This window comes from Pan troglodytes, chromosome 16 (assembly GCF_028858775.2).
Source record: "Pan troglodytes isolate AG18354 chromosome 16, NHGRI_mPanTro3-v2.0_pri, whole genome shotgun sequence".
Taxonomy (NCBI): Eukaryota; Metazoa; Chordata; class Mammalia; order Primates; family Hominidae; genus Pan; species Pan troglodytes.
The window spans coordinates 17,085,862-17,111,306 of record NC_072414.2 but is presented as its reverse complement, the minus strand read 5'-3'; positions in this window follow the sequence as shown (position 1 = coordinate 17,111,306).

The following is a 25,445-nucleotide window of genomic DNA, read 5'->3' as shown; positions in this document are numbered from 1 at the left end:
AGGGTCTGTCACCTGCGTCACCACTACAGAGTTATGATGTCACAATTTCCCCTTAGGAAAATCACCGACGATGTTTTGTCACCTGGGTGACCAGTGCAGTGTTATGATGTCACAATACCCCCTTAGGAAGATCACAGACAAGGGTCTGTCACCACGGTGACCAGTGAAGAGTTATGATGTCACAATGCCCCTTAGGCACATCACAGGCATGGGCCTGTCACCTGGGTGCCCAGTGCAGAGTTATAATGTCACAATGCCTCCTTAGGCAGATCACAGACAAAGGCCTGTCACCTGGGTGACCAGGGCAGAGTTATGATTTCACAATGCCCCCTTAGGCAGATCACAGTCAAGGGCCTGTCACCTGGGTGACCCGTGCAGAGTTATGTTGTCACAAAGCCCCCTTAGGCAGATGAAAGACATGGTTCTGTCACCTGGGTGACCAGTGCAGATTTATGATGTCACAATGCCCCTTAGGCAGATCAAAGACCAGGGTCTGTCACCTGTGGGAACAGTGCAGAGTTATGATGTCACAATGCCCCGTTAGGCAGATCACTGCAAGGGTCTGTCACCTGGGTGACCAGTAGAGAGTTATAATGTCACAATGCCCCCATAGGCAGATCAAAGACATGGGTCTGTCACCTGTGTGACCAGTGCAGAGTTATGATGTCACAATGCCCCCTTAGGCAGACCACAGACAAGGATCTGTCACCTGGGTGACAACTGCAGTGTTATGATATCACAATACCCCCTTAGGCAGATCACAGACAAGGGTCTCTAACCTGGGTGACAAGTTCAGGTTTATGATGTTACAATGCCCGCTTATGCAGATCACAGACAACGCCCTGTCACCTGGGTGACCAGTGTAGGGTTATGATGTCACAATGCCCCCATAGGGAGATCACAGACAATGGTCTGTCACCTGGATGACCATTGCTGAGTTATTCTGTTACAATGCTCTCTTAGGCCGATCACAGTTATTGGCCTGTCACCTGGGTGACCCGTGTAAAGTTACAATGTCACAAAGCCCCCTAAGGCAGATCACAGACAAGGGCCTGTCACCTGGGTGACCCGTGCAGAGTTATGATGTCACAATGCCCCCTTAGGCAGATCACAGTCAAGGGCATGTCACCTGGGTGACCCGTGCAGGGTTATGATGTCACATTGCCCCATTAGGCAGATCACAGACAAGGTTCTGTCACCTGCAAGACACGTGCAGAGTTATGATGTCACAATGCCCCCTTATGCAGATCACAGACAAGGTTCTGTCACGTGGGTGTCCAGTGCAGAGTTATGATGTCACAATTCCCCCTTAGGCACATCACAGACAAGGGTGTGTCACCTGGGTGACCCGTGCAGAATTATGATGTCACAATGCCCGCTTAGGCAGATCACAGACAAGGGTCTGTCACCTGGGTGACCCGTGCAGACTTATGATGTCACAATACCCCCTTAAGCAGATCACAGACAAGGGTCTGTCACCTGGGTGACCACTGCAGATTTATGATGTCACAATGCGCCCTTAGGCAGATCAAAGACAAGGGCCTGTCACCTGGGTGACCAGTGCAGAGTTATGATGTCACAATGCATCTATAGGCAGATAAAAGACAAGGGTCTGTCACGTGGAAGACCATTGCAGAGTTATGCTGTCCCAATGCCCCCTTAGGCAGATCGCAGACAAGGGCCTGTCACCTGGGTGACCCGTGCAGAGTTACGATGTCACAATGCCCCCTTAGGCAGAGCAAAGACAAGGTTCTGCCACCTGGGTGACCCGTGCAGAGTTATAATGTCACAATGCCCCCTTAGGCAGATCACAGACAAGGATCTGTCACCTGGGTGGCCAGTGCAGATTTATGATGTCACAATGACCCCTAAGGCAGATCAAAGACAAGGGTCTGTCACCTGGTTGACCGGTGCAGAGTTATGATGTCACAATGCCCACTTAGGCAGGTCAAACATTATATACTGCACATAAAATATAAAAGTACACCCAATATATATTATATACTCTACATGAGAAATTAAGCACACAAAATATGTATTATATGCTTTACATAAAATATCAAAGCACACAAAATATATATTATATACTGTAGATAAAATATCAAAGTACACCAAATATATATTATATACTGTACATAAAATATCACAGTACACCTAATATACATTATACACTGTACAGAAAATATCAAAGTACACCAAGTATATATTATATAGTGTACATTAACTATCAAGGTACACTGAATATAAACTATATACTGTATATAAAACATCAAATACAGCACATATATATTATACACTGTACATAAAATATGAAATTACATCATATATATAATTTAATGTACATAAAATATAAAAGTACAGCAAATATACATTATGTATTGTACATAAAATATCAAAATATGCCAAATATATAATATACTGTACATAAAATATCAATGTATGCCAAATATATGTTATATAGTGTACATAAAATATCAAAGTACACAAAAATGTATTATATACTGTACATAAAATATCAAAGTACACCAAGTGTATATTATATACTGTACATAAAATATCAAAAGGCACCAAATATATATTGTACACTGTACCTAAAATATCAAAGTACACCAAATATATATTATATACTGTACATAAAGTATCAAAGTACACCAAATATATATTTTCCTGTACATAAAATATCAAAGTACACCAAATATATACTATATACTGTACATAAAATATCAAAATATGCCAAATATATACTATGTACTATACATAAAATAATAAAGTATACATAATACATATAACATACTGTAAATAAAATATCAAGCTACACCAAATATAGATAATATAGTGTACATAAGGTATCAAAGTACACCAAATATATATTATATACTGCTCATAAAATATAAAATACAGTAAATATATTTTATATTGTACATAAAATAATAAAGTACAACATATATATTATACGCTGTACAGAACATGTCAAAGTACACCAAATACATTATACACTGTACATAAAATTTGAAAGTACACCAAATATATATTATATACCGTACATAAAATATCAAATTGCACCAAATATATATTGTATAATGAACCTAAAATATCAAAGTACACCAACAATATATTACATACCGTACATAAATAACAAAGTACACCAAGAATATATTTTATGCTGTACGTAAAATATCAAAGTACCACAAACACATGTTATATAACGTACATAAAATATAAAAGTCCACGAAATATATATTAGGTACTGTACATAAAATATCAAAGTACACCAAATGTATATTATATACTGTACATAATACATCATATACAGCAAATATATATTATATACTCTACATAAAATATCATTTTACAACAAATACATGTTATACACTATACATAAAATATGAAAGTACAACAAATGTATATTATATACTGTACATAAACTATCAAAGCAAACAAAATATATAACATATAGTGTACATGAAATATCAAAGTACACAAAATATATATTCTATACTGTACATAAAATAACAAAGTACACCAAATATATATTATATACTGTATATAAAATATCAATTCACACCAAATATATACTATATAGTGCAAAGAAAATATCAAAGTAAACCAAATATATATTATATACTGTACAAAATGTATCAAAGTACAACAAATATATATTATATACTGCACATAAAATATCAAAGAACACCAAATATATATTATATGCTGTATAAAAAAATCAAAGTACACCAAATATATATTATATTGTGTATATAAAATATCAAAGTACAACAAATATATATTATATACTGTGCATAAAATATCAAATTACACCAAATATATATTATATACTGTACATAAAATATCAAATTACAACAAATATATATTTTATACTGTACATAAAATATCAAAGTACATGAAACATATATTATATACTGAACATATCTCAGTACACCAACTATATGTTATAAACTGCACATAAAACATAACAGTACACCAAATATATATTATATACTGCACATAAAATATCAAAGTATGCCAAATATATATTCTATACCATACATAAAATATCAATTACACCAAAAATATATTATATACTGTACATAAAATATCAAAGTACACCATATATAATTTATACTGTACATAATATATCAAGGTACAACAAATATATAATATATACTGTACATAAAATGTCAAACTACACCTAAAGAATATTATATACTGTACATTAAATATCAAAGTACACCAAATTTATATTATATATTGTACATAAAATATCAAAGTATATGAAATGAATATTATATACTGTACATAAGCAACCAAAGTACAAAAATATATATTATATATTGTACATAAAATATCAAAGATCCACGAATATATACTATGTACTGTACATACATTATCAAAATATGCCAAATATATATTATATACTGTACATAAAATATCAAAGTACACCAAATGTATATTATATACTGTACATAAATTTCAAAGTACACCCAGTATTTATTATATACTGTACTAAAAATATCAAAGTACAGCAAATATATATTATATGCTGTACATAAAATATCAAAGTACCCCAAATTACTATTATATACTGTACATAAAATATCAAAGTACACCAAATATATATTTTATAATGTACATAAAATATCAAAGTACACCAAATATATATTATACACTGCACATAAAATATCAAAGAACACCAAAGATATATTATATACTGCACATAAAATATCAAAGTACACCAAATATGTATTATGTATTGTACATAAAATATCAAAGTACACCAAATATAGATTACATACTCTACATAACGTATCAAAGTACACTAGGTATATATTACATAGTGTACATAAAGTACCAAGCTACACCAAATATACATTATATACTGTGCATAAATTATCAAAGTACACCAAATATATATTATATAGTGTACATAAAATATCAAAGTACACCATAAACATACTATATACTGTATATAAATTATTAAAGTACACCAAATATATATTATATACTGTACAGAAAATATCAAAGAACACAAAATATATATTATATACTGTACAGAAAATATCAAACTACAACATATATAATATACTGCACATAAAATATCAAAGTACACAAAATACATATTATATACTGTACATAAAATATCAAATTACACCAAATATATATTATATACTGTACAAAATCAAAGTACACCAAATATATATTTTATACTGTACATAAAATATCTAAGTACACCGAATATATATTATATACTGTAAATAAAACATCACACTACACCCATTACATGTTGTATACTGCACATAAAATATCACCGTACACCAAATACATATTACATACTGGTCATAAAATACGAAATTACACCAAATATATATTATATACTGGAAATAAAATATCAAAGTACGCCATGTGTATACTCTATATTGTACATAAAATATCAAAGTACATAAAATATGTATTATATACTGTACTTAAAATATAAAAGTACAGCTAATATATATTATATACTGAACATAAAATATCAAAGTTCACGAAATATATATTTTATACTGTACATAAAACATCAAAGTACACCAAATATATATTAAATACTGTACATAAAATATGAAAGTACAATAAATATATATTATATACTGCAAATAAAATATCAAAGTACACCAAATATATGTTTTATACTTTATATAAAATAACAAAGTACACCAAACTTAGATTACATACTGTACAAAAAATATCAAAGTAAACCAAATATATATTATATAGTGTACATAAAGTATCATATTACACAAAATATATATTATATACTATACATAAAATATCAAAGTAGAGCAGATATATATTATGTAGTGTACATAAAATATCATATTACACCAAATATACATTGTATACTGTACATAAAATATTAAAGTACACCAAATATATATTATATACTGTACATAGAATATCAAAATACACCAAATAAGTAATATATACTGTAATTAAAATATCAAAGTACAACAAATATATATTATATAGTGTACATAAAGTATCAAAATGCACCATATATATTATATACTGCACATAAAATATCAAAGTACATGAAACATATATTATATACTATACATAAAATATCAATGTACACCAAATATTTATTATATACTGTAGAAAAAATAACAAATACACCAAATATATATTACATACTGTACATAAAATATCAAAGTGCACAAAATATATACTATGTACTGTACATAAAATGTCAAAGTACACCAAATATATATTATATACAGTACAAATATATAAAGGTACACCAAATACATATATTATAGTGTAAATAAACTATCAAAGTACAATAAATATATATTATATACCGTACATAAAATATCAATGTACACCAAATGTATATTATATAGTACACATAAAATACCAAAGTAAACCAAATATATATTATATACTGTACGTAACATATCAAATTAAATCAAATATAGATTACATACTGTACATAAAATATCAATGTACACCAAATATAAATGACATAGTGTACGTAAAGTATCAAACTACCAAAAATATACATTATATACTCTACATAAAATATCAAAATACACCAAATATATATTATACAGTATACATAAAATATCAAAATACACCGGATTTATATTATATACTGTACATAAAATATTAAATACAGCAAATATATATTATATAATGAACATAAAATATCAAAGAACACAAAATATATATTATATACTGTATATAAAATATCAAAGTACACCAAATATATATTATATACTGTACATAAAATATCAAAGTATACCAAATAAATAATATACACTCTAAATATAATATCAAGGTATAACAAATATATATTTTATACTGTACATAAAATATCAAATACAACCTATATATTATATACTGTACATAAAATATCACAGCACAAAAATATATATTACATACTGTACATAAAATATAAAATTTCACCAATTATATACTGTACACTGTATATAAAATATCAAATTACACCAAATATATATTATATACTGTACTTAAAATATGAAAGTACAACAAATATATATTATATACTGTACATAAAATATCAAATTACACCAAATGTACAGTATATACTGTACATAAAATATCAAAGTACACCAAATATATATTTTATACTGTATAAAAAATATCACAGTAAACCAAATATATTTCATATACTGCATATAAAATATCAAAGTACACCAAATATATATTACATACTGAACATAAAATATCAAAGTACACCAAATATATTATGTCCTGTACATAAAATACCAAAGTACACCAAATATATAATATATTCTGTATATAAAATATCACAGTACAAAAATATATATTATATACTGTACATAAAATATCAAGGTATGCCAAATTGATATTATATACTGTACATAAAATATGAAAGTTCCGCAAATATATATTATATAATGTACATAAAATATAAAAGTACACCACATATATATTATATACTGTACTTAAAATATCAAAGTACACCAAATATATATTATATTCCGTACATAAAATATCACAGTAGAAAAATATATATTATATAGTGTACATAAAATATCAAAGTACACCAAATATATATTATACACTGTACAAAATTATCAAAGTATACCATATGAATATTATATACTGTACATAAAATATCAAAGTACACCAATTATATATTATATACTGTACATAAAATACCACAGTACACCAAATATATTTTATATACTGCACTTAAAATATCAAAGTACACAAAATATATATTATATACTGCACATAAAATATCAAAAACACCAAAGATATATTTTATACAGTACATAAAATATCAAAATACAACAAATATATATTATATGCTGTACATAAAATATCACAGTACCCCAAATATATACTATATACTGTACATAAAATATCAAAGTACACCAAGTATATGTTATATACTGTATACAAAGTATCAAAGTACACCGAATATATATTATATAAAGTAAATAAAATATGAAAGTACACCACATATATATAATATACTGTTCATAAAAGATCAAAGTACACCAAATATATATTATATACAGTAGATTAATTATCAAAGTACACAAAATATATATTATGTACTGTACATAAAATATCAAAGTACACCAAATATATATTATATCCTGTACATAAAATATTAAAGTTCAACAAATATATATTATATGCTGTACATAAAATATCAAAATACACAAAATATATATTATGTACTGTACATAAAATATCAAAGTACACCAAACATAAATTGTACACTGTATATAAAATATCAAACTACACCAAATGCATATCATATACTGCACATAAAATATCAAATTACACCAAATATATATTATATACTTTACATAAAATATCAAAGTACACCAAACGAATATTATATACTGTATATAAAATGTCAAAGTACACCAAATATATATTATATACTGTACATAAAATATCACAGTACACAAATTGAATTTTATATACTGCATTTAAAATATCAAAGTACACCAAATATGTATTATATACTGTATATAAAATATGAAAATACACCAAATGTATGGTATGTACTGTACATAAAATACCAACATTCAACAAATGAATATTATATACTGTACATAAAATATCAAAGTAATCCAAATATATATCATATACTGTACATAAAATATAAAAGTTCACCACATATATATAATATACTGTTCATTAAATATCAAAGTACACCAAATATATATTATATTCTGTACATAAAATATCAAAGTACAACAAGTATATATTATATATTTTACATAAAATATCAAAGTACACAAAATATATATTATATACTGAACATAAATTATCAAATGACTCCAAATATACATTATATAATATACACAAAATATCAAAGTATACCTAATATATAATATAATGTACATAAAATATCAAAATGCACCGAATATATATTATACAGTGTACATAAATTTCCAGAGTACACAAAATATACATTGTATACTGTACAAAAATATCACAGTACACCAAATATATATTATATACTGTACATAAAATATGAAAGTAAACAAAATATATATCATACACTGTACATAAAATATCAAAGTACACCAAACATATATTATATACTGAACATAAAATATCAAAGTACACCAAATGTATATTATATACAGTACATAATATATCAAAGTACGCCAAATATGTATTACATACTGTAAATGAAATACAAAAGTACAACAAATATGTATTACATAATGTACAGAAAATATAAAAGTACACCAAATATGTATTACATACTGTACATAAAATATCAAAATACACCAAATACATATCATTTACTGTACATAAAATATAAAAGTACACCAAATATATATTATATACTGTACATAAATTATCAAACTACAAAAAATATATATTACATACTGTACATAAAATATCAAAGAACACCAAATATATATTACATACTGTACATAAAATATCAAAGTACACCAAATATATATTATGTAATGTACATAAAATATCAAAGTACACCAAGTGTATATTACACAGTGTACACAAAGTTCCAGAGTACACAAAATATACATTATATACTGTACAAAAATATCACAGAAAATCAAATATATATTATTTATTGTATATTAAATATCAAAGTACACCAAATATATATTATATACTGTACATAAAATATTAAATTACACTAAATATATATTTTATACTGTACATTAAATATCAAAGTACAACAAAGATATATGGTATATTGTACATAAAATATCACAGTAGACCAAATATATGTTATAGTCTGCACATACAACTTCACGGTATATCAGATATATATTATATACTGCACATAAAATATGAAAGTACAACAAATGTATATTATATACTGAACAGAAAATATTCAAGCACGCCAAATATATATTCTATACTGTACATAAAATATCAAAGTACACCAAATGAATACTATATACCGTACATAGAATATCAAACCACACCAAATGTATATTATAAACTGTACATAAATTATTAAATTACGCCTAACATATATTATATGCTGTACATAAAATATCAACATATACAAAACATATATTATATACTGTACATAAAATATCAAATTACACCAAATATATATTATACACTGTACAGAAATTATCAAAGTACACAAAAGTATATATCATACCTTCTACATAAAATGTCAAAGTACACCAAAAACATATATTATACACTGTATATAAAATATCAAACTACACCAAATATACATTATATACTGCATATAAAATATCAAAGTACAATAAAAATGTATTATATACTGCACATAAAATATCAAATATCAAATATCAAATATATATTCTGTACTCTACATAAAATAACAAAGTACACCAAATGAATATTATATACTGTACATAAAATATCACAGCACACCAAATATATATTATATACTGTACATAAACTATCACAGTACACCAAATCTATATTATGTACTGTACATAAAATATCAAAATACACCAAATGAATATTATGTACTGTACAAAAAATATCAAAGTACACCAAATATATATAATATACTGTACATAAAATATCACAGTACACCAAATATATATTATACACGGTACATAAAATAACAAAATACTCAAAATATACATTACATACTGTACAAAAAATATCAAAGTACTCCAAATATGTATTATATACTGTACAGAAAATATCAAAGTACACAAAACATATATTATATACTGCACATAAATTATCAAAGTACAAAAATATATACTATATACTGTACATAAAATATCAAAGTACAGCAAATATATACTATGTATTGTACATAAATTATCAAAATACACCAAATATATATTATATAGTGTACATAAAATATCAAAATACACCAAATATATATTATATACTGTACATTAATTATCAAAGAACACCAAATACTTATGATATACTGTACAAAAAATATCAAAGTACACCAAATATATATCTTATTCTATACATAAAACTTCAAAGTACACCAAATATATATTATATACAGTACATAAAATATCAAAGTACACAAAATATATATTATATACTGCAGAAAAAATATCAAAGTACACCAAATATAAATCATATACTGTACATAAAATATCAAAGTAGGCCAAATATAGATTACATACTGTAAATAAATATCAAAGTACATCCAATATATATTACATAGTGTACATTAAGTATGAAATTACACAAAATATACATTATATACTCTACTTAAAATATCATATTACGCCAAATATATAGTATAAAGTGTACGTAAAATATCAAAGTACTCCATATATATTATATACTGTACATAAAATATTAAAGTACACCAAATATGTATTATAAACTGTACATAAAATATCAAAGAACACAAACTATATATTATATAATGTACATAAAATATCAAAGAACACCAAATATATATTATATACTGCAAATAAAATATCAATGTACACAAAATATATATTATATACTGTACCTAAAATATCAAAGTACACCATATATATATTATATATTGTACATAACATATTAAAGTACACCAAATATACATTATATACTGTACACAAAATATCAAATACGCCATATATATTATACACTGCACAGAAAATATCAAAGTACACCAAACATGTATTACATAGAGTACATAAAATATCAAAGCACACCGAATATATATTATATACTGTACATAAAATATCAAAGAACACAAAATATACATTATATACACTACATAAAGTATCAAAGTACACCAAATATATATTATATGCTGTACATTAAAATCTCAAAGTACACCAAATACAAATTATATACTGTACAAAAAATATCACAGTACACCATATATATTATATACAGTACATAAAATATCAAAGTACACAAAATATATACTATATAATGTACAAAAAATATCAAAGTCCACAAAATATATATTATATACTGTACATAAAATACCAAAGTACACCTAATGTATATTATATACTGTACGTGTAATATCAAAGCACAGCAAATATATATGTTATAGAGTACACAAAATAACAAGAAGCACACCAAATATATATAATAAACTACACATAAATTATGAAAAAGACCACCAAATATATGTTCAATACTGTACATAAAATATCAAAAAGTACACCAAATATAAATTGTATACTGTACATGAAATATGAAAAAGTACACCAAATATATATTATATACTGTAAATAAAATATCAAAGTACATGAAATATATTTTAAATACTGTACATAAAATATCATCTAAAAGTACACCAAATACATATTATGTACTGTACATAAAATTTCAAAAAGTACACCAAATATATATTATAAACTGTACTTAAAATATCAAAAAGTACACCAAATATATATTATATAATGTACATAATATATCTAAAAGTACACCAAATACATATTATATACTGTACATAAAATATCATCAAAAGTACACCAAGAATGTTGTATATAGTGTACACAAAATATCAAAAATGACAGCAAATATATATTATCTACTGTACATAAAATATCAATTAGTACACCAAATATATATGATATACTGTACATAAAAAATTAAAAAGTACATGAAATATGTATTATATACTGTACATTACTACCAGAAATTACAACATATATATATTGTATACAGTACACAAAATATCAAAGTACATTGAATATATTCAATATACAGTACATAAAATATCAAAGTACAGTAAATATATATTATATACTGTACATAACATAACAATGTACACCAAAGATATATTATATACTGTACATAAAATATCAAAAAGCACACGAAATATATATCATATAGTGTACATAAAATACCAAAATTACACCAAATATATATAATATTCTATACATAAAATACCAAAATATATATCACATATATATTATACACAGTACAAAAAATAAAATCTTACACCAAATATATATTATATACTGTACATAAAATATCAAAAAGTACTCCAAATATATGTAATAGACTGTACATAAAATATCAAAATTACACCAAATATATTATATACTGTACATAAAATATGTAAAAGAACACCAAATTTATATCATATACTGTACATAAAATATCATCAAAAATACACCAAATATATAATAAACTTTATATAAAATATCAGAAAGTACACCAAATATATACTATATTCTGTATAAAAAATATCTAAATGTACACCGAATATATATTACTGTACATAAAGTATCAAAAAGTACACCAAATATATATTATATACTTTACATAAAATATCATCAATAGTACACTGAATATATATTACATACTGTATATAAAATATTGAATACTACACAAATATATGTTATATACTGTACATAAATATCAAAATTTACACCAAATGTATAATATATACTGTACATAAAAATTTAAAAAAGTACACCAAATATATAACAAATATATATTGTATTCTGTACATTAAATATCAAAAAGTACACCAAATATATATTATATACTGTATATAAAATTTCAAAAAGTACAGCAAATATATATTATATACCATCCATAAAATATCAAAAAGTACAGCAAATATATATTATATACTGTACATAAAATACCATCAAAATGTACACCAAATATGTATAATATACTGTACATAAATTATCTAAAAGTACAATTATATATTATATTCTGTACATAAAATACCAAAAATTACACCAAATATATATTATATACTATACATAAAATATCAAAATATACAACAAATATATATTATATACTGTACATAAAATATCATCGAAAAGTTCACCAAATATATAATATACACTGTACATAAAATATGAAAAAGTACACGAAATATATATTATGTACTGTACATATAATATCAAAAAGTACACCAAACATATATTATATGCTGCGCATAAAATATCAAAAAGTACAACAAATATATGTTGTATACTGTACATAAAATAACAGTGTACACAAAATAGGTACTATATACTGTACATAAAATATCAAAGTAGAGGAAATATATATTATATATTGTACATAAGATATCAATGTTCACCAAATACATATTATATCCTGTACATAAAATATAAAAGTTCACCAGATATATATTATATACTATACATGAAATATCAAGGTACACCAAATATATACTTTATTCTGTATATGCAATATAAATGTACACCAAATATATATTATAAAAGGTATATAAAGTATCAAAAAGTACACCTAATATATATTATATACACTACATAAACTATCAAAAAGTACACAAAATGTATATTATATACTGTACATGAAATATGATAAAGTACACCAAATATATATAATATACAGTACATAAAATATCAAAATTACACCAAATATATATTATATACTGTACATAATATATCATCAGAAAGTACACCAAATATACATTATATTCTGTACATAAAATATCAGAAAGTACACCAAATAAATATTATATACTGTACAAAATATATCAAAATATACACCAAATATGTATTATAAACTGTACATAAAATTCCAAATTACACCAAATATATATTATATACTGTACAGAAAAAATCTAAAAGTACAGCAAATATATATTATATACTGTACATAAAATATAATCAAAAAGTAAACCAAGAATATATTATAGAGTGTACATATACTGCACATAAAATACAAAGTACACCAAATATATCTTATATACTGTACATAAAATATCAAAGTGCACCAAATATATCTTATACACTGTACATAAAATAAAAAGTACACCAAATATATCTTATATAGTGTACATAAAATACCAAAGTATACCAAATTTATATTTTATACTGTACATCAAATATCAAATTACACCAAATATATCTTATATACTGAACATAACATATCAAAGTATACCAAATATACCTTATATACTGTACATAAAATATCAAACTACACCAAATATATCTTATATAGTTTACATAAAATATTAAGTACACCAAATATATCTTATATACTGTACATAAAATATCAAAGTACATGAAATATATCTTATGTACTGTATATAAATTATCAAAGTACACGAAGTATGTCTTACATACTGTACATAAAATATCAAATTCCACGAAATATATCTTATATACTGTACCTAAAATATGAAAGTACACGAAATATATCTTATATACCGTACATAAAATATCAAACTACACCAAATATATCTCATATACTGTACATTAAATATCAAAGTACACCAAATATATCTTACATAGTCTGCAGAAAATATCAATGTACACCAGATATACCTTATATACTGTACATGAAATACAAAGTACACAAATATATCTTATAAATGTTCATAAAATATCAAAGTACACCAAATATATCTTATATACTGTACATAAAATGTGAAAGAACACAAAATATATCTTTTGTACTGTACATAAAATACAAAGTACACAAAATATATCTTATATACTGTACATAAAATGTGAAAGAACACCAAATATATCTTTTGTACTGTACATAAAATACCAAAGTACACCAAATGTGTCTTATATACTGTACATAAAATATCAAAGTGCAGCCAATATATCTTATTAACTGTACATGAAATATCAAAATACACCAAATATATCATATATACTGTACATGATATATCAAAGTACACCAAATATATCTTGTATACTGTACATAAAATATCAAAGTACACCAAATATATCTTATACACTGTACATAAAATAACAAATTACACCAAATATATCACATATAGTGCATATAAAATATCAAAAATGACACCAAATATATATCATATACTGTACATAAAATAATAAAATGTACACCAAATATATATTATATACAGTACATAAAATATCAGAAAGTACACCAAATATATATTAAATATTGTACATAAAATATCAAAAAGTACACCAAATATATATTACATACTTTAAATAAAATATCATCAAAAGTACACCAAATATATATCTACAGTACATGAATCATCAAAAATTACACCAAATATATATTATATACTGTAGATAAAATACCAAAAACCCTCTGAATATTTATTATATACTCTAAATAAAATATCAAACAGTACACCAAATATATATTATATACAGTTATGTACTGAATACAATATATATTTGCTGCACTATTTGATATTTCATGTAAAGTATATGTTGTATTTCTGGTGTACATTTTGATATTTCATGTACAGTATATAATATATATTTGGTGTACTTTTTCATACTTTATGTACAGCATATAACATATATTTGCTGTACTTTTTGATATTTCATGTACACCATATAATGTATATTTTGTGTACTTTTTGATATTTTATGAACAGTGTATAATATATATTTGGTGTACTTTTTGATATTTTATATACAGTGTATAATATATATTTGCTGTACTTTTTGATATTTTATGTACAGTAAATAATATATGTTTGGTGTACTTTTTGATATTTTATGTACAGTATATAAAATATATTTGGTGTACTTTTTGATATTTTATGTACAGTATATAATGTATATTTGTTTTATTTTTGATTTTTTTACGGGACATAATAGATATTTGCTATAATTTTTTATATTTCATTTACAGTATATAATATATAATTGGTGAACTTGGTGGTATCTCATGTACTGTATATAATATATATTTGCTGTACTTTTTTACATCTTATGTACTGTATATAATATATATTTGGTGTAATTTTGATGCTTTATGTATAGTATGTAATATTTATTTGGTGTAATTTTGGATGATATTTTATGTATATTCTATAATGTATACATGGTGTACATTTTTTATTTTGTGTACAATATATAATATATATTTGCTTTAATTTTAGATATTTTATACATATATAATATATATTTGGTGTTCTTTTTGATATTTTATGTAGAGCAAATAATATACATCTGCTATGCTTTTTGATATATTATATAGGGTATATAATATATATTTGCTGATATTTTGGATATTTTATGTATAGCATTTAATGTAAATTTGGTTTACATTTTGATAATTTATGTACAGTATATAATATATATTTGCTGTACATTTGATATTTCAAGTACAGTATATAATGTATATTTGCTGTATTTTTATTATTTTATGTACAGTATATAATATATATTTGGTGTACTTATTGATATTTTATGTACAATATATAATATATATTTGCTGTACTTTTTGATATTTCATGTACAGTATATAGTGTATTTTTGGTGTATTTTTGATAATTTATGTACAGTATATAATATATATTTGATGTAATTTTTCATATTTTATTGACATTATATAATATATATTTGGTGTACTTTTTGATATTTTATTTACAGTATATAATAAATATTTGCTGTAATTTTTGGTATTTTATGTACAGTATATAATAGATATGTGGTGTATTTTTTATATTTTATTTACTGTAAATAATATATATTTGGTGCACATTTGGTATTTTATGTACAGTATATAGTAAATATTTGCTGTACTTTTTGATATTTCATGTACAGTATATAATGTATATTTGGTGTTGTTTTTGAAATTTTATGTACAGTATATAATGTATATTTGGTGTACTTTTTGATATTTTATGTACTGTATATAATATCTATTTGCTGCACATTTTGATATTTCATGTAGAGTATATAATAGATATTTGGTGTACTTTTTAATATTTTATGTACAGTATAAAATATATATCTGCTGTACTTTTTGACATTTCTTGTACAGTATAAAATGTATAATTGGGGTACTTTTTGATATTTTATGTACAGTATATTATAAATATTTGGTGTACTTTCACATATTTATGTATGGTAAATAATATATATTTGCTGTACCTTTTGATATTTTATGTAGAGTACATAACATATATTTGGTGAACTTTGTGATATCTTATGTACTATATATAATATATATTTGGTGTACTTTTTGATATCTTATGTACTCTATATAATACATATTTGTTGTAATTTTAATACTTTATGTACAGTATGTAATATGTATTTGGTGTAATTTTTGATGATATTGTATGTATAGTATATAATATATATATGGTGTACATTTTATATTTTATGTACACTATAAAATATATATTTGGTTTAATTTTTTATATTTTACACACATTATATAATATATATTTGGTGTTCTTTTTGATATTTTATGTACAGCATATAATATACATCTGCTGTACTTTTTGATATATTATGGAGGGTACATAATATATATTTTCTGTACTTTTTGATATTTTATGTACAGCATATAATGTACATTTTGTTTACTTTTTCATATTTTATGTACAGTATATAATATATATTTGCTGTACTTTTTGATATTTCAAGTAGAGTATATAATGCATTTTTGGTGTACTTTTTGATATATTATGTACAGTATATAACATATATTTGTTGTAATTTTGGATACTTTATGTGCAGTATATAATACATATTTGCTGTACTATTTGATATTTCATGTAGAGTATATAATGTACATTTGGTGTACTTTTGATATTTTATGTACAGCATAAAATATATACTTGGTGTACTTTTTGTATTTCATTTACAGTATATAATATATATTTGCTGTACTTTTTGATATTTCATGTACAGTATATGATGTAAATTTCGGGTATTTTTTATATTTTATGTACAGTATATAATATCTATTTGGTGTAGTTTTTGATATTTTATGTAGAGTGAATAAAATATATTTGCTGTACTTTTTAGTATTTTATGTACAGTATATAATATATATTTGTGTAGTTTTTTATATTTTATGTACAGTATATGATATATGTTGGGTGTACTTTTTGATATTTTATGTAGAATAAATAATACATACTTGCTGTACTTTGTGATAATTTATGTACAGTATATAGTATATATTTCGTGTACTTTTTGATATTTCGTGTACAGTATATAATATATATTTGCTGTATTTTTGATATTTTATTTACAGTATATAATATATATTTGGTGTACTTGTAGATATTTCAAGTATAGTATGTAATACCTATTTGCTGTACATTTTGATATTTCATGTACAGAACATTATGTATATTTGGTGTACTTTTTGATATTTAGTGTACAGTATATAATAGATATTTGGTGTACTTTTTGATATTTTATGTACAGTTTATATTAGATATCTGGTGTACTTCTTGATATTTTATGTAGAGTAGATAACATATATTTGCTGTACTTTTTGATATTTCATTTACAGTATATAATGTATATTTGGTGTAATTTTTGTTATTTTATGTACAGTATATAATATATATTTCTGTACTTTTTGATATTTCATGCACAGTATATAATGTATATTTGGTGTAATTTTTGATATTTTATGTACAGTATATAGTAAATATTTGGTCCACTTTTGATATTTTATGTACTGTATATAATTTATATTTGCTGTACAATTTGATATTTTAAGTACAGTATATAATATATATTTGGTGTACTTTTTGATATTTCATGTACAGTATATACTATTTGTTGTAATATTTGATATTTTATGTTCAGTATATAATATATATTTGCTGTACATTTTGACATTTCATGTACAGTGTATGTCTATTTGGTGTACATTTTTATATTTTATGTACAGTATAAAATATATGTTTGGTGTACTTTTTGATATATAGAGTAAATAATATATATTTGCTGTAATTTTTGATATTTCATGTACAGTATATAATATATGTTTGGCACAATTTTTGATATTTTATTTACAGTATAAACTATATTTGGTGTACTTTTTGATTTTTCAAGTACAGTATATAATACATATTTGCTGTACATTTTTATATTTCATGTACAGAATATTATGTATATTTGCTGCACTTTTTGATATTTCATGTACAGTATATAATGTATATTTGGTGTACTTTTAAATTTTATGTACAGTTTATAATATATATTTCGTGTATTTTTTGATATTTTATGTCCAGGTTATAATACATATTTGCTGTACATTTTGATATTTCATGTACAGTATATAATGTACATTTGGTGTACTTTTTGATATTTTATGTACAGTATATTTATATTTGGTGTAGTATTTGATATTTTATATAGAGTAAATATTATATATTTGGTGTACTTTTTGATATTTTTTGTAGAGTATATTATATATTTGCTATAGTTTTTCATATTTTATGTACTGTATATAATGTATATTTGATGTATTTTTAGATATTTTATGTACAGTGTATTATATATTTGTTGTAATTTTTGATATTTCATGTAGAGTATATAATATATATTTGGTTTACTTTTTGAAATTTTATGTACACTATATAATATATATTTTGTGCCCTTCTTTATATTTTATGTAGAGTAAATAATATATGTTTGCTGTACATTTTGTTATTTTATGAACAGTATGGAATACATATTTGGTGTACTTTTTTATATTTTATGTACAGTATATAATATATATTTGGTGTACTTTTGATATTTTCTATACAGTACATAATATATATTTGCTGTACATTTTGATTTCTCATGTATATTACACAATGTATATTTGTTGTACTTCGATATTTTACGTATAGAATATAATATATATTTGGTGAACTTTTTGATATCTTATGTAATGTATATAATATATATTTTGAGTGCTTTTTGATATCTTATGTACTGTATATAATGTATATGGTGTACTTTTTGATATTTTATGTACTGTATGTAATATATATTTGGTGTACTTTTTGATGATATTTTATGTATATTATATAATATATACATGGTGTACTTTTTGATATTTTATGTACAGTATTAAATAGAAATCTGGTGTACTTTTGATATATTATGTAGAGTACATAATATATATTTGTTGTACTTTTTGACGTTTTATGTACAGAATATAATGTATACTTGGTGTACTTTTTGATATATTATGTACAGTATATAATATATATTTGCTGTAATATTTGATATTTCATGTACAGTATATAATGCACATTTGGTGTACTTTTTGATATTTTATGTACAGTATATAATATTTTGTGTACTTTTTGATATTTTATGTACAGTATATAATGTATATTAGGTGTACTATTTGATATTTTATGTACAGTATATAATATATATTTGGTTAACTTTTTAATATTATATGTAGAGTAAATAATATATATTTGCTGTACTTTTTGATATTTTATGTACAGTATATAATATATATTTGGTATAATTTTTATATTATGTATAGTATATAATATATATTTTCTGTAGTTTCTGTTATTTCATGTACAGTATATAATATATATTTGGTGTACATTTTATATTTTATGTTCAGTATATAAAATATATTTGGTGTACTTTTTGATATTTTATGTAAACAATATATATTTGTTGTAGTTTTTTATATTTTATTTACAGTACATAATATATATTTGGTGTACTTTTTGATATTTTATATACATTGTATAATATATATTTGCTGTATTTTTTGATATCTCCTGTACAGTATATAATGTATGTTTGGTGTACTTTTCAATATTTTATGTACAGTATATAATAGATATTTTCTGTAGTTTTTGATATTTTATTTATTTCAAATACTATATATTTGCTGTACTTTTTGATATTTCATGTACAGTACATAATGTTTATTTTGTGTAATTTTTGATTTTTATGTACAGTACATAACATATATTTGGTGTTCTTTTTCATATTTCATGTAGATTAAATAATATATATTTTCTGTAGTTGATATTTTAGGTAGAGTATATAATATATATTTGGTGTACTTTTTTATATTTTATGTACAGTATATAATATATATCTTGTGCAAGTTTTGACATTTTATGTAGAGTAAATAATATATATTTGCTGTAGTTTTTGATATTTTATGTACAGTGCATAACATATATTTGCTGTACTTTTTGATACTTTATGTACAGTACATAACAGATATTTGGTGCTCTATTTTATATTTTATGTACAGTATATAATATATATTTGATGTACTTTTTGATATTTTATGTACAGTACATAATATATATTTGTTGAAGTTTTTGATATTTTATCTACAGTATATAATAGATATTTGATGTAATTTTTCATGTTTCATGTACAGTATATAATATATATTTGGTGAACTTTGTGATATCTTATGTACTGTGTATAATATATATTTGGTGTACATTTTGATATCTTATGCACTGTATATAATATATATTTGGTATAAATTTGACACTTTATGTACCGTATGTAATATATGTTTGGTGTAATTTTGGATGATATTTTATATATATTATATAATATATACATGGTGTAATTTTTATATTTTACGTAAAATATATAATATATAGTGGGTTTAATTTTTGATATTTTGTACACTTTATATAATATACATTTGATATTCTTTTTAATATTTTATGTACAGCATATAATATACATCTGCTACACTTTTTGATATATTATGTAGGGTATATAAAATATATTTGCTGTAATTTTTAATATTTTATCTACAGCATATAATGTACATTTGGTTTACTTTTTGATATTTTATGTTCAGTGTATCATATATATTTGCTGTACTTTTTGATATTTCAAGTACAGTATATAATGTATTTTTGGTGCACTTTTTGATATTTTATGTACAGTATATAATATATATATTGTGTACTTTTTGATATTTTATGTACAGTATAAAAATATATTCGGTGTACTATTTGATATTTTATGTAGAGTAAATAATATATATTTGTTGTAGTTTTTTATATTTTATGTACAGTAAATAATATATATTTGGTGTACTTTTTGATATTTTATGTACAGTAAATACTATATATATGCTGTACTTTTTGATATTTCCTGTACAGTATATAAAGTATATTTGGTGTACTTTTTGAAATTTTATGTGCCATACATAATAGATATTTGGAGCACTTTTTGATATGTTATGTGCAGTATATAATAGATATTTGTTGTACTTTTTGATATTTTATGTATTTCAAATCATATATATTTGCTGTACTTTTTGATATTTCATGTACAGTATATAATGTATATTTTGTCTAGTTTTTGATTTTTATGTCTAGTACACAACATGTATTTGGTGTACTTTTTCATATTTTTTGTAGAGTAAATAATATATATTTTCTGTTCTTGTTGATATTTTAGGTACAGTATAGAATATATATTTGGTGTACTTTTTTATATTTTATGTACACTATTGAATATATATTTTGTGTAAGTTTTGATGTTTTATGTAGAGCAAATAATATATATTTGCTGTACTTATTGATATTTTATGTACATTATATAATATATATTTGCTGTACTTTTTGATATTTTATGTACAGTATATAATAGATATATGGTGCACTTTTATATATTTTAGATACAGTATATAATATATATTTGATGAACTTTTTGATATTTTATGTACAGTTTATAATATGTATGGTGAAATTTTTGATATTTTATCTACAGTATATAATAGATATTTGTTGTACTTTTTAATATTTTATGTACAGTATATAATATATATTTGGTGAAATTTGTGATATCTTATGTACTGTATATAATATATATTTGTTGTACCTTTTGATGTCTTATGTACCGTGTATAAGATATATTTGGTGTAATTTTGATACTTTATTTACAGTATGTAATATATATTTGGTGTAATTTTGGATGATATTTTATGTATTTTATATAATATATACATGGTGTAAATCTTGATATTTTACGTACAATATATAATATATATCTGGTTTAATATTGATATTTTATGTACAATATATAGTATATATTTGGTGTTCTTTTTGATATTTTATGTGCAGCATATAATATACACCTGGTGAACTTTTTGGTATATTATGTGGGGTATATAATATATATTTGCGGTAATTTTTGATATTTTATGTACAGCACATAACGTACATTTGGTTTACTTTTTGATATTTTATGTACAGTTTATAAGATATATTTGCAGTACTTTTTGATATTTCATGTACAGTATATAATGTATATTTGGTGTACTTTTTGATATTTTATGTACAGTGTATAATATATATATGGTGTCCTTTTTGATATGTTATGTACAGTATATAACATATATTTGCTGTACTTTTTGATATTTATGTACAGTATATAATAGATCTTTGGTGTAATTTTTAATATTTTATGTGCAGTATATAATATTTATTTGGTGTACTTTTTGATATTTTATGTACAGTACATAATGTACATTTGGTTTACTTTTTGATATTTTATGTACAGTATATAATAGATATTTGGTCTACATTTTATATTTTATGGACAGCATATATGTTTGTTGAACTTTGTGATATCTTATGTACTGTGTAAAATATATATTTGGTGTACATTTTGATATCTTATGCACTGTATATAATATATATTTGGTGTAATTTTGATACTTTATGTACAGTATGTAATATATAATTGGTGTAATTTTGGATGATATTTTATGTATATTATATAATATATACATGGTGTACATTTTATATTTTATGTACCATATATAATATATAGTTGGTTTAATTTTTGATATTTTATACACAGTATATAATATATATTTTGTCTTTTTGATAATTTATGTACAGCATATAATATACATCTGTTGTACTTTTTCATATATTATGTAGGGTATATAAAATATATCTGCTGTACTTTTTGATATTTTATGTACAGCATGTAATGTACATTAGGTTTACTTTTTGATATTTTATGTACAGTATATAATATATATTTGTTGTACTTTTTGATATTTCAAGTACAGTATATAATGTATTTTTGGTGCACTTTTTAATATTTTATGTACAGTATATAGTATATATTTGGTGTAATTTCTGATATTTTATGCATAGTATATAATATATATTTGCTGTAATTATTGATATTTCATGTACAGTGTATAATGTATATTTGAAGTACTTTTTGATATTTTATGTTCTGTATATAATATATATTTGGCGTACTTTTTGATATCTTATGTACTGTATATAATATATATTACGTGTAATTTTGATACTTTATGTATAGTATGTAATATATAGTTGGTGTAATTTATTGCATAATATATACATGGTGTACTTTTTGGTATTTTATGTACAATATATAATACATATTAGGTTTAATTTTTCATATTTTATATGCAATATATATATTTGGAGTTCTTTTTGATATTTTATGTACAGCATATAATATACATCTGGTGTACTTTTTGACATTTTATGTAGGGTATATAATATATATTTGCTATACTTTTTCATATTTTATTTACAGCATATAATGTACATTATTTTTCTTTTTGATATTTTATGTACAGTATATAATGTATATTTGCTGTACTTTTTCATATTTCATGTACAGTTTATAATGTATATTTTGTGTACTTTTTAATGTTTTATGTACAGCATATGATATATATTTGGTGTAATTTTTGATGTTTTATGTACAGTATTTAGTATATATTTGGTTTAGTTTTTAATATTTTATGGACAGTATATAATATATATTTGCTGTACTTTTTGATATTTCATGTAGAGTACA